The following is a 14,073-nucleotide window of genomic DNA, read 5'->3' as shown; positions in this document are numbered from 1 at the left end:
TACCTTGTTCAATCTCGTTACCGGCAAGTCTCTTTACTCGTACCGCAATGCATGATCCCGTGACTAACGCCTTAGTCACATTGAGCTCATTATGATGATGCATTACCGAGTGGGCCCAGAGATACCTCTCCGTCACACGGAGTGACAAATCCCAGTCTCGATCCGTGCCAACCCAACAGACACTTTCGGAGATACCCGTAATGCACCTTTATAGTCACCCAGTTACGTTGTGACGTTTGGCACACCCAAAGCACTCCTACGGTATCCGGGAGTTGCACGATCTCATGGTCTAAGGAAAAGATACTTGACATTGGAAAAGCTCTAGCAAACGAAACTACACGATCTTTTATGCTATGCTTAGGATTGGGTCTTGTCCATCACATCATTCTCCTAATGATGTGATCCCGTTATCAATGACATACAATGTCCATAGTCAGGAAACCATGACTATCTGTTGATCAACGAGCTAGTCAACTAGAGGCTTACTAGGGACACGTTGTGGTCTATGTATTCACACATGTATTACGATTTCCGGACAATACAATTATAGCATGAACAATAGACTATTATCATGAACAAAGAAATATAATAATAACCTTTTATTATTGCCTCTAGGGCATATTTCCAACACCTATGTACTGGTTTCTTCATAAATTAGACCTAGAAAAGGGAATAATATCATGCCATGTAGAGAAAACCAAAATTTCCTACTTGATGGACAATCAATTTATGTTTGAAACAAGGTGAGATAAATGTCAACCCATCTATATGAGGAGCGTGTGAAGGAGCAGCTCCTGCTTCTCCTTCAGAAGGGAAGCTGCATGCTTATGCATCATCCCAAACTTGGTCGCGTCGATGAGGGAGGCCGTGTCGGAGGCACAAGCTACGAGGATTAGTATGTCGGGGCCAGGGACCGGCACCACAATAACAACATACTGGATCGATCAAGCTATTCGAGCAAAGATCCAGATTAGGAATAATTGTACTATAACAACAAACTGGATCGAACAATCGACAGATTCTAGTGAAGATTCAGATTACAAAACATGGGAGAATTCATCACCTTGCTCTGCTACATTAGTTTGAGGCTGTCATTGGCGCTCTGTGCATTCTCCAACCATCTACAGGGTGAATGATAATGTTGACTTGTTTGAGAAGTTGCCGGAATCATCTGAATAGTAAATGGCATTACAACCTTTGGAGCAAGTCTTCCTTTCGTAGTACACCTCTCGGCTATCAAAAAGGAAGCGTAGAACGTTTGATGTTGAGATCAACCAGGGAACAAGATAAGCATCAGTCAACAAATAACCTATTACAATACCGAAACTGTATAGCTTTCATTAAACAATGGACCTACTTAGCATTATCAGTAATGATAGACGTGGTTCCCGTGAGCACCGCGCTAACCCTAGACCGGTAGGGATTGTAGGTGGGGATTGTGGCAGCGATTAACCTCGTGAATAGCGCCCCGGCCCCCACCTCTGTTTATATAGCGCGGGTCACAGGGGCCCACCAACCATGGTTTGGTTGGGCGCCCCCGATCAGGGCGCGAGTCAGGGGCCCGTTCAACCCGTTGGGTTCGAACGGGAGAGAGATCAACCTAACATTCTCCCCCTTGATCTCAACTTTACTTTTAACTTTATACTTTCTAGTTTATCTGTTTCATCACATATTGGTACATAGAGCATGTTTCATCGTCACGGCTTAATTGCCGTTAGAATCATACAGCTACAACATACGTTATGTTCAGAAACAAATTCTGTTCCTTTTGGGCCTATCCAGGAATCATAAGGCTTTCCCTTAAACCCATGCCGGCTAAGTGTTCCTTGAACACATTGGGTGGTAAGCCTTTCGTTAGCGGATCCGCAAGCATATCCTTTGTCCTTATATGCTCGAGACTTATAGTTTGATCCTGGATTTTATCTTTCACAACATAATACCTTGTCTCTATTGTTTTGGCAGCATTACTCGACTTGTTGTTGTGAGCATAGAATACTGCGGGCTGGTTATCACAGTACATCTTTAGTGGTTTGTGAATGCAATCTACCACTTTCAAGTCGGGTACAAATTTCTTTAGCCATATCGCCTGCCCCGTGGCTTCGAAGCATGCTATGAATTTTGCATACATCGTGGATGATGCAACTATCGACTGTTTGGAGCTTTTCCACGAAATAGCTCCCCCAGCGAGGATGATTATGTATCCTGACGTGGATTTTCTATCATCTCTGTGCCCCGCAAAATCTGCGTCTGAATACCCTTTTATCTCTAGGGAATCACTTCTCCTGTATATTAGCATGTAGTCCTTCGTGCCTTGTGCATAACGCAATGCTTTCTTTACCATCTTCCAGTGCTCTAGGCCTGGATTCTCTTGATATCTACCGAGTACCCCGGTGATAAAAGCTAAGTCAGGGCGAGTGCACACTTGTGCATACTGTAAGCTGCCAATTGCCGAAGCATATGGTACTGCTTTCATTTGATCGATCTCATACTGGTTCTTGGGACATTGGAATTTCCCAAAACTATCGCCCTTGACTATTGGAGCAGGCGTGGCTTTACTCGCATGCATATTATACTTTTTAAGAATCTTTTCTAAATATGCTTTCTGAGATAGTCCTAAGACTCCATTGTTCCTATCTCGGTGAATTTCTATGCCCAAAACATATGATGCTTCATCAAGATCTGTTATGTCAAAATTTGAGGATAAGTATTTCTTTGTTTCTTGTAGTAGACTAACATCACTACTAGCAAGCAGGATATCATCCACATACAAGATTAGGAAAATATATTTCCCACTTTTAAACATTGCATAAATGCAATTATCCTCAATATTTTCTTTAAATCCAAAACTTTTAATCGTTTGATTAAACTTTAGATACCACTGGCGAGAGGCTTGTCTTAATCCATAAATGGATTTCTTCAGGCGGCATCCCATATTTTCCTTGGCTTCCATGATAAAACCCTCGGGTTGTTTCATGTAGACCTTTTCTTTTAAATCACCATTCAGAAATGCCGTCTTAACATCCATTTGATGTAACTCTAAATCAAAATGAGCAACTAATGCCATTATGATTCTGAAGGAATCCTTACATGAGACTTGAGAAAATGTCTCATTGTAATCTATCCCTTCTCTTTGTGTAAATCCTTTTGGCACGAGTCGTGCTTTATACTTTTCTATATTCCCTTTAGAGTCATACTTAATTTTGTAGACCCATTTACAACCTACTGTTTTGGCTCATTTGGGAATTTCCTCTAAGTCCCAAACATCTTTGGAACTCATTGATTTCATCTCGTCTTCCATTGCCTTCATCCACTTCGATGAATGAGGGCTTCTCATGGCTTCTTCATATGAGGTGGGATCTTTTTCCATATGAACCATTTCTGTGTTATAAACTTTAAAGTCAGTAGAAATAGCTGACTTTCTTGGTCTTGTAGACCTTCTAAGGGCCTCAGTTTCTGGCACATTTTGTGCCTCAACTTCTGGCATTTCTTCTAAAATTTGCTGTTGCACCTCCCTTTCATGCTCAACAACGGGTTCAGTCGGCTCCTGACGGTCAGGTTCCGGGTCTTTCCCCATAGCTGTCATGGGTGGAGTTGCAACTGGTAGTGAGAAAAATGGCTCCTGAATCATCGGATTAGGTGCATGCACCCTCTTCTCCTCAAGATCAATTTTCCGAGCTACCAAGCTCCCCCTCATCATTTCGTCCTCTAAGAAGACTGCATGTCTCGTTTCTACAAACTTTGTATATCTGTCAGGGCAGTAGAAACGAAAACCTTTTGATCTGTCTGGATAGCCAATAAAGTGGCAACTTACTGTTTTGGGATCTAACTTTGCAATGTTTGGATTAAACATTTTGGCCTCAGCAGGGCACCCCCACACCTTGAAGTGTTGTAGGGAGGGCACCCGTCCTGTCCATAGCTCGTACAGTGTTTTGGGCACCGACTTGCTTGGTACTCTATCGAGAATGTGAATGGTGGTTTTAAGCGCCTCCATCCATAATCCCAATGGCAAGTTGGAATAACTCATCATGCTACGCACCATATCCATAAGTGTACGGTTGCGCCTTTCAGCTACTCCATTCTTTTCTCTCAGAGTGGGATACATTAAAAGCACATGAGTTATCATATTTTTCTCTTGCCAGAATTTCTCCCGCCATACGGGATTTTTGACATAATATTATGTCAGCTTTACCCCGTTACGCAGGTATTTTCCCAGACTTTTTCCGCCATGCAGGTTTTATCATAATCATCTTTTCCCGCCATGCGGGTAAATTCCTGTAAGGGAACATAAATGCCAGAATTGGCTCTTTTGACTGCATATTCAATCATCAAATTTAGGAATAAATCTGAATGCTCTTTGACACACATGCTTGATCCGACGCTGGTCAAATTAAACACGCATGTTACTTTTTCATCTCAAATCATGTTGACTGAAAAAAACTTCTTCATAGAGAGTACATGAAAGACATTCATCAACCAAGACTCTGAATGATCTATCTCTTTTCTTTTTATGCCATTCTTTAGAGAGAACATACTCCCTCACGTTATGACTTTTCTTGGTCATCTTTTGGGTCACAAGTACCCAGCCATTCGCTTTCACGAATGAAAGCATGCAAAACTTTTAGTCTGAGAAAACTTAGCCAATAATCAACAATGATGGGCATAAAAAATAACCCTACGTTGGTCTGGTTAAAAGAAATGCACATTAAACTTTTGAAACTTTCTTTTATATTCTAAATCACCATTGTGGCAGAATTAGAATAAACATCATCCTTATACATTAATTCCATATCACCGTTGGACGGAAATGGAAATAATGCATATAACTTATAAACAATGTGATGATAGTATTTCTATTAAACAACTTTGCTAAGAATTAATCTTCACATCAACTTTATTGCATCGGGAACAAGAAATATACATTTCTCTAGTTCAAGAGCATTTCTTGATCTTTATCCGTTCTCTGAAAATTGACCACTTTGATACAAAACTTATCAGAGATTTAAACTTTGAACATAAGACTCATAGAATTATAGCATTGTTATCATCAACGTTGGTCAGAAAATAACAATACCACATTTTAACTTTAAAACAAATATCTTTCTTTTGTCATAGTGGAAACTATCTGCATCTTATTTCACCCACAGGGGAAAAACATTGCTAAGAACATTTCTTCCAATTAAATTTTCCCGTTGGTTCCAATTTAATTGGAGGATAAAACTTTTACTTTGCAGCGGAAACTTTATAATATTCTATTCAAAAATAATTCTGTACTATTTTACTCTCTAAGCAATTTTAACCGGTTGGTTCAAAAATGCATTAGAGAAGCAACAATTTAATATCTTACTTTAGTTCGATTCACTTTTAAAAGAGCACCTTTAAATTTCAATAATAAAACATGATCATGTTATTAACAACGTTGGTCATACAAATAACATAATCATATTCATTAAATATTCACTTTAACATGCTCTTAAAAAACTTAATTCTTTTTAAACTTTTATTTTCTTTGTAAAAGAGCACTATTAATTATTTACGCAGCGGAAAATCATGAATAAAAATTCACGAACTTTTACTCTTTACAGAAACTTTTTCTAATTTCTAAAAAAATATCAGAAACTTTTCTATTTACTGGAAAATCATAAAAATAAATAAATAAGCGGCAGCTGAGCCAACGCACGCGGGCCGTAGCGGAAACCAGCCGGCCCATGGCCTACTCGGCGCGCCGCGCCTCACAAGGCAGCCTGGCCTCGGCCTGGTCCGCCTACACTTTCGGCCCGAAAAGCCCAGCCGCGGCCTGTGGGGAGCCAGAGCTCATCCCAGCCGCCCGATGCGGGCAGGCCGGATCCGACGCCCGAGCGTGACCCTCGCATGGTCAAAACAGACCAGTTCGCAGCGGGGGGAAACCCTAGTTCATTTCCTCCCCCGCGCACTGCTCGCCTCGTTGTCTCCGCTCCCGCTGGCGTGAGCACGGGGCTGTGCCCCGGCCGCCGCCGGCGGCGCCAGAAGCCACCGCGCCACGCGCGCCTCCTCTCCCTTCCCCCTTCTCTCCTTCCTTTTCTTCCTGTTGCAGAGAGGGCGGAGCCAGTCCTCTGATCTGTCTCTGCGGCCGGGGCCAGAGGCCACCGGCAAGCTAGGTTTGGCCGCCCGCGACGGCGACCTGAAGCCACCGCGCCGCGCGCGCGACCCTCAATTTCATCTTCCCCCTTGATTTTCGTTTTCATCTCCACTGCAACAGAGAGAGACACGGGAGAACCACCTCTCCTCCTCTGCGCCTGATGGATTTCGACGGAGCATGCGCCGTTGCCTTCCCCTTCGCCGGCTGTGCGTCCACCTCGCGGTGAGCGCGCCGCCGTCGAGCGGTTAGGCTGCGGTGCCCTTTGCCCCTTTCGGGGTGGTTCTTCGTCCGACGCCTCGGCTTGCCGATGCGCGTCCGGATCGAGAGGAACAGGTGCGGCCATGACGGCGGCACAACTTTTCTTTTAGATTTCTTTGCCCTTCTAGGGTTCTTTGGGGGAGGGGATCTCTTTTTCTTTTTCTTTTTCTGTTGTTGTTTCTTTGTACCGAAATCCACTAGCCCGATCTGGCTGATACCATTGACAGAACTTTGGATCGGAGTAGGCTAGTAGATCCGGTGAACCTACCTTGTCCAGCAGCAGATGAACTCGAGCCAGAGGCCATCGTGGTGCTGGGGCGCACGGCGATGGCAGAGAGTAGGTGAGGTGGAGGTGGAGCTTCCCGTGAGCACCGCGCTAATCCTAAATCGGTAGGGATTGTAGGTGGGGATTGTGGCAGCGATTAACCTCGTTAATAGCGCCCCGCCCCCCACCTCTGTTTATATAGCGCGGGTCACAAGGGCCCACCAACCATGGTTTGGTTGGGCGCCCCCGATCAGGGCGCGAGTCAGGAGCCCGTTCGACCCGTTGGGTTCGAACGGGAGAGAGATCAACCTAACAGTACGTGCTACTAATAATTATTCAAAGTCAGCTGTATCTAACAATTACAGTAGTTCACAAAGAACTTAAATGTAAGTAGGTAGCTAATTGTTATAATTACTGAAGAAAACTACTCAGTTCTACATTTTTTAAAGGTCCACAAACGTAAAAATCAGCTCTGTCTCACAAGTTCGTATTCTACTTATGGTTGAAATGACGCATTTGGCCAAAAAATCCTGGTGCCAAAACTGCCAAATCCTTTGAAGACACATAACACATAAACTGAATTTTGCATCATGGCGCTGGATCATCACCTGCATAAATTGCCAAATACAGGCATAGAGATATGTGCACATTACCTGCATCTGCAAAGGATTCATACATGAGAGGACAAGCACATGGCAGCATGACATTTTCACCTTCGGGCAACGAGGAACGGCAACCAGTAGCAGCCCAGCCTGATCTAATGATCTTGCTTTGGCCTCGTGGCCATGCCACACGATGTCCACCCCTGCAGCCACACCATGGCGCTGAGCGTAGCCCACGGCGCCGCTGGCTCGCCACGCTTACGCTCACCCTTGGAGAAGCCACCGACTGCAGGCAACACCACTCCCCCGCACCGGGTCACCTGCCGGAGGAGCTTGGTGGCGGCAAGGGTCGTCCGCCTCGGGTGGGTGACATCAGTTAACACAATAACACCTCGCCCACGGCCACCTCCTGCGTCGATCGAACTGCTGCCGCTCATGAGATCCAAGACACACAACCCCGAGCGGCGAGATCGAAGATGACTTCCTCAACTCGTGTGGAGGAGAAAACCTTGCAAGCTCCGGAGGAGCGGTACTCGTTGGCGGGGACCAGATGGCTTGGCCACGTCGGGTGGGTGGTTTCGGCGGCGGGATTGATGGCGGCCCTCATGTCGGCTACGTCTGCAATGGCAGGCCCGGGTGCATCATGCCGAGATGAGAGACCCGAACCATAGAGAGGGAGAGAGGAGAGGGATTTACGGGGAAAATAGAGATCAGAGGTATCTTACCATTGCATGTTTGCGATGCATCATCAGCGGCACGACTCATGCTTGAGAAATCCATAGATAACACGGAGGGTTAGAACTTAGAACAATATACTAAGATAATCTACCGCTGGAGCAGCATGAGATCAAAAAGATCTTGGCTCACAAGCTGGTGCCCTTCATGTTCCAAGAGACCAAGACTACCAGCAGCGATCTGGAAGGAGTATGTACAGAAAGATTCAGGGGATCACGTCCCGAATTTCTTTCTGGGCATACGCACGCGATGTACTCCTGATTTACTCTATTGATTGAGATAATTTTATTCATTTGAGATATGTTCGGGAAGGAACATGAGGGAATCCGTGGCATGAAAAATCTTTGATTCTGTTGTGATTTGGGAAAGGTTTGATTCTATTGAGATTTGTGGGAAGGAATAGGATACCTCGTCGGTCAATGATCGATCAGGGTGAGCGTACCGGGAGGGCTGAGACGTGGGATACATGATGGAGAAAAAACCAGAAAAGATCGGTGGGGTTTGGTTCAAAAGAAAATCGGTGGAAGGGGTAACGAGGTGGGATTACGAGGCTTATCGATCGAGAGGTGGGATGGGAGGACGAACGAACGACGTTACCCCACCTCTCGTACAATCGAGATGTGGGATGGCAAGATCTCTACGTGGTTCGTTCGTACGTCGTGCGTTGATCGCTACCCCTTCCATCGATCGCCCCTCCCCTTCACCCTTTTCTCCACGGTAAAAAAAGAAACAAATCATGCAAACGTACGCACATGGAAACCCGAAAAACCAGCCACCTCTCCTGGCCTTTCCTTATTGTTGGGCCAGCCGCTAATCCACTCAACAATCCTGAACTTATTTGATTGGCGTCGTATATGGAAGGATTGGTGTTTTATATGGAAGGGTGGGATCGATGGAAGGATGGATGGGTTGGTTTGGTTCTGGTGATGCATGAATTAAAACCGGTCTTTGGTTTAAAAAATCGGTGGGAGGGAGATCGCCTGGTGGGGGGGTGGGGGGGTGGGGGGGGGGGGGGGGAGATCGATGGAGGGTGGGAACGAAACAAAACGAACGAACGACTTACGTACTGAGACATTAGGAGTAGAGATTCATGTTTGCTTTTTTAATAGTAGTTTAGATCCACTAGGACGTGTGGAGGCGTACAGAGCATATTACTGGTTACAAAGATTGCTATACACAGCAAAATAAACTGATCTAAACCGGACTGCGGCCACGATTCGGACGTGGATTGATCCAACTGGCCACGGCCTCCAACCTGCCTCCGTCGCCGGATCAATGGCCATTACGCGCCAAACACTACAAAAAAAATACACTTCCGTGATGATACATGTTTGTCACAGTAGGTCGCGTTTTTTGTCATGCATGTACATCCATGAGGATTTTATGACAGAATCAAGATAGTCATACCTGTGCTGTCGTAGAAGTGTTCCATGACACTACCAAAATTATCATCACGGAAGTGTCCACTTCCATGACGATAAATCACGCGTCACAGAAGTGCTTTCGTCAAGGGTGACCGACACGTGGCATCCACCGTAACGGAACGCCGTTAAGCTATCGGGTCGGGTTTTGGATCCGATAACCCGTTAACAGCCCCGACCAATGGGAAATTTTCACGTGTAAAATTCTTATTGGCCGGACGAAACACGTGTCAGCTCGTCAGTGGGTCAGATAGGCGCCTATGATATGTCGACACGTGCCACGGCCCACCACTGGCCCATTTAGCTTACAAAGCCGGCCCGTCTGACTTGGTCAAAAGTTAACGGGGTGCCCAATGAAAAGCCTGTTAACGGTCTCTTCGCAAATAGCCCATTTTACGGCCCGTTAGGCCCTAAAGGAAATCGGCCCAACAACGTCATGTGGGCCGTCGAATATAACACCAGCCCATTTCACTTTCGGCCCATGTATGGCCCACGACGTCTTTCGGCCCATATGAGGCCTTCGTATCTTTCGGCCCTTTATAGGCCCACGGTGACTCTAGCGCATAATGAAGAGTAATTTTCTTTATACCCGTTAAGGGCCCGTGATTTACATGGGCCGTTTCCAGCCCGTGTTAGCTTTCGGCCTATTGACGGCCCATACGTTCTTGGGCTCCTTTTCGGCCCTCGATTACTTCCGGCCCGTTACTGGCCTGTTCCCCTAATGGGCCAAATTCGGCCCATGGCAAGAGTCGGCCCGTTACTGGCCTGTTACCCTAATGGGCCAAATTCGGCCCATGGCAAGAGTCGGCCCGTTTCTGGCCTGTTAACCCGTTGCGCCGTTTCCAACCCGTCCTATATTCTGGCCCATTAACGACCCGTTATGCCTGTGACAGAATTAAGCCTTTGCTGTCCTACGGCCTGTTAACGGCCTGTTACCGTGCTGGGCCGATACCAATTACGCCCGATTACGGCCCATGTAGACCCATTTATCCGACGGCCCGAGGCCCACCGATTACAGGCCCATTTATCGACGGCCCGTAGGAGACCCATGGATCCTACGGCCCGTATATGGCCCATGGTAGTTGCGGCCACTAGCAAACCAGGGAAAAAGAAGACTAGGAAATAAATAAGGCCGAAACTAACGCTAGGCTATTAAGGCGATTGCACAGATTACATCCACTCGGCATCAAAGATCGCCACCAGTGCAAATATAGGGAACACCCTACACTATACAAAAATGGCTTGCTGTTTTCTTCAGCCGGTGGCTGCACGTTAAGAATAAATTTTGTATCGCACCAAAACAAATTACAACTATATAACAAAAGGAAGGTTGGCATAAAACTTAACAGTCTAGCAGATAAATGCACCACCAGAAGTTCAAAAGCTCAGTTCATTTGACCTGACTGTTATGTTTTCATGCTGTATTGTCCAATGGAGCACCATAACCCTCGCCTTCATTTCCCCTAGGCTCCTGAACAACATAGCAAATGTCTGATAGTCTGGTTTCAAAACCATGCATATCTTGACGACATTGAGCAATGTTTCTCCTTGTTTCACAAAGGGTCTCTGTTAGGGAATGGACTTGTGTCTGGAGCGCAGATACAACATTGCTTTGAGCTTGCATATCTTGATCATGAGGCAGTTTGGACGATATTGCCTTAACAACCAACCCAGTATTACGCAGGAACGTGCTTTTGGCACTGTTAGTGGACAGGTACTGACCCACTGCAGCAAGAGCTGACATTGCGGTTATAGTTGCCTCGCCACCTTCAGAAGGTGGCGGTTCCACCATTTTTTCCATAGCTCGCTGAAAAGTTGAGGTTTTACATTAGTAGTACCAGAACAGAAGATATTAAGGAGGCAGCAAAACCAAACAAAATAGCTTTGGTCTATATACAGAACTTATTCTGGTGAACCCATGTAAAATATTAGTTGTATTTTATTGCAAAGTACATAATAAAACCAGGTTCCAAACATATGACCATGTACCATCGCTAATGTATTGTCTATTTCTTCACATTGTATTGAGGGCTAAGGATAAAGAGACGAAGTTTATAATACGGTAAGCATAGTATGACATCATTCATATCACAAAACAACTGAGAACAGACAAACAGGCAATTGTAACGTTGTGTGGGCAAGTCCAGCACGGAACTAGATTACGGGTCAAGATCAAAGGAACATCACTCCTCTCTTTTAAACCTTGTAAGGTGCAATGATACGCTAAGACAATTGTGTATAAAATTGAAAAGAGTAATAGACATTGGCTGCAAACCATGCAGTTCAAGGCACAAGTCAGAGTAAGTAGTAGTTAAAAGGCATGAGGATTAAGGACTTACAACAGCGGCTTTGACTGGTGTAGTCATGCCCTTCTTCTTGCTGGTGTGACAGTCCTTGAAGATTTCCACAGCATTTGGTTCAGGTACTTTTTGGTCCTTGCGGGCTTTCCTCTGCATTTCGAACAAGTCAATATAGATCTGATAATATGGTACAGCGAAAAGAGTGAAACAACAGCTAATTACAAGAGCCTCGCAGTGTGCAATATAGCTACGAGATCCTGTCGTCTGTTGGAATTTCACTTTCGTACGGTTGGCCTTGTTCTTTGAACAGTTCACCTACAAGAAGATAGATTTGTGTGGCACATGCGTAAATAGGACTTCAACATGTGATCTGATCACATATATATAATGTACCTGATACTTCGGATCAGACCAGTGTTTAACAAGGCCCCTCCAGTCTTCATCCGATATATTTTCCACTGGAGATGTTTGGGAAAGTTCACTGTTAGCCTTGCCTTCAAAGTGAGTTTTCCTCAAGTTATACCGATACTGTCGCAGAGCAGACTTGAAAACATGGGTGCAAGCTTGTCTGGTTGCATCATCTTGGCTATCCAACTTGAACCTCATCTGTTGAAAATTATGGGAGTCTCATTATCAGCAACCTAGAAAGTATGGGACAAAGCAAGACGATATTACTAGTTTCCATACATAACCATACTTACAGATAAATGGTCGAGGAAGGTGTTGAACTGGGTTTCGTCTTTGTCATTCCTGTACTGAATCCATGTTGGGAGGATACGTACATGACACCTAAAGCAACCGCTGCCTCTGATACTAACTTGGCTGACTCTGTAGCATCACGTGGCCTTTTTAAACCTACCTCAAAACGGATCTCCATTCTTCCTCCTCTAGATATAGTTAACCTATCGAGCATTATCCCTGATGTTTTTTTTCCTCTTGCGCCTAGGTGCTAGTCCAACAACGAACATAGGAAGTGTTAGTGTACATCAAACTGTGAGACTACATATAAAGAAGCATGCAACTGTAACTTGACTCCAGCAACTACCTTCTTGCTGTTGAAGCTCACAAGGTTCATCTGATATTGCCAACTCGTCTTGTGGCAAGAGTGCTTGGGAAGTAGTGTCAGGTGGCAAGGGAGCTTGGGAACGTGCTGCTAGCTCAGTTGACGCACGAGTAAGTTGTGCAGCTGGTAGTACTGTGGTAGGTGTTGCAAGAACTAGGGCTGTCTCTGCTTGTTTGGTGGCAGCTATTTGTTTCTGTTTGGCTTTTTTTGCAACCCGTGTAGCATGGGATGCCGTGTTTGTAGAATTTTTTGCTGGACTTTGACCTTCTGTTGCACCATCAGTACCAGCAGAATCTGCAGGATTCATCCGCTTCTCATTCCCTGCCATTCTGTGTTTCTTCCTCTTTCTCTGTACCATGTTAAGTCAAGCCGACAAGAAAAACAAATAACAATTTAGTTCTTCAGAACAAATTGATGCGTGATGCAGACGAACTGAACTTTGATGTTAGACAACCACATGATAGGAGAATGTAATATGTACGAAAAACAGGACGGAAGAGATAACCAGAACTATGATGTGTAAACTAAGAAGAAGACAGTTCACCAAATTAGAAGCAATGCAATGGAAGGTAGACACCATATGAAAGATGCTACAAATATCGCTCTGCCAAGTTAACAGTGTCTCATCATAAAATGGCGTTTAAACAAATGTGAAGCAGTACAAGAAATAAATCATATGCAAGATGCAAACAACATCACACTACCATGTTAGAGGTGTCTCGTCATTAGTGCCATTGCATATTCACAGCATTGCATATTCACAGCTTATGATGTGTAAACTATGGAGAAGGCATTTCAACAAATTAGAAGCAATGAAAGCTAGACACCATATGAAAGATGCAACGAACATCACTCTACCAAGTTAAAACTGTCTCGTCATAAGTGCCATTTCAACAAATTAGTAGTACAAGCTAGAAAAGAATGTGATATGTAACCTATATCACACTCCGAAGTCAAACGTGTCTTATGATAAGTGATTGTTGCAGGTTACACAACAGTAGTAATTTGATGTACGAACATGGTGTGATAGACATATATTGTATGTTCTAGAAACCGGAACACGTGTCTTATTCAAGTATAATGTGTAAAGTAAGCAGATGGAATTCAACAAAATTAGAAGCAATACAAGCTAGACATCACACATAACATGCAACCACATATAACAGTGCCAAGTTAGAGGGAGCACCGGTGATGCTGCACTAGGGGAGACGTGCTCATCATAAACACATCTTTGTTGAGTGTCTATGCATGTGTTGTCTTGGAAATCATTCGGGGGTGTGGAGGAGTAGAAACTGTAGAGGCCCTCCGTTCGGA

Source organism: Triticum aestivum, chromosome 5D (assembly GCF_018294505.1).
Source record: "Triticum aestivum cultivar Chinese Spring chromosome 5D, IWGSC CS RefSeq v2.1, whole genome shotgun sequence".
Classification (NCBI taxonomy): Eukaryota; Viridiplantae; Streptophyta; class Magnoliopsida; order Poales; family Poaceae; genus Triticum; species Triticum aestivum.
The sequence above is the reverse complement of the archived record's forward strand: the minus strand, read 5'-3'. Positions refer to the sequence as shown.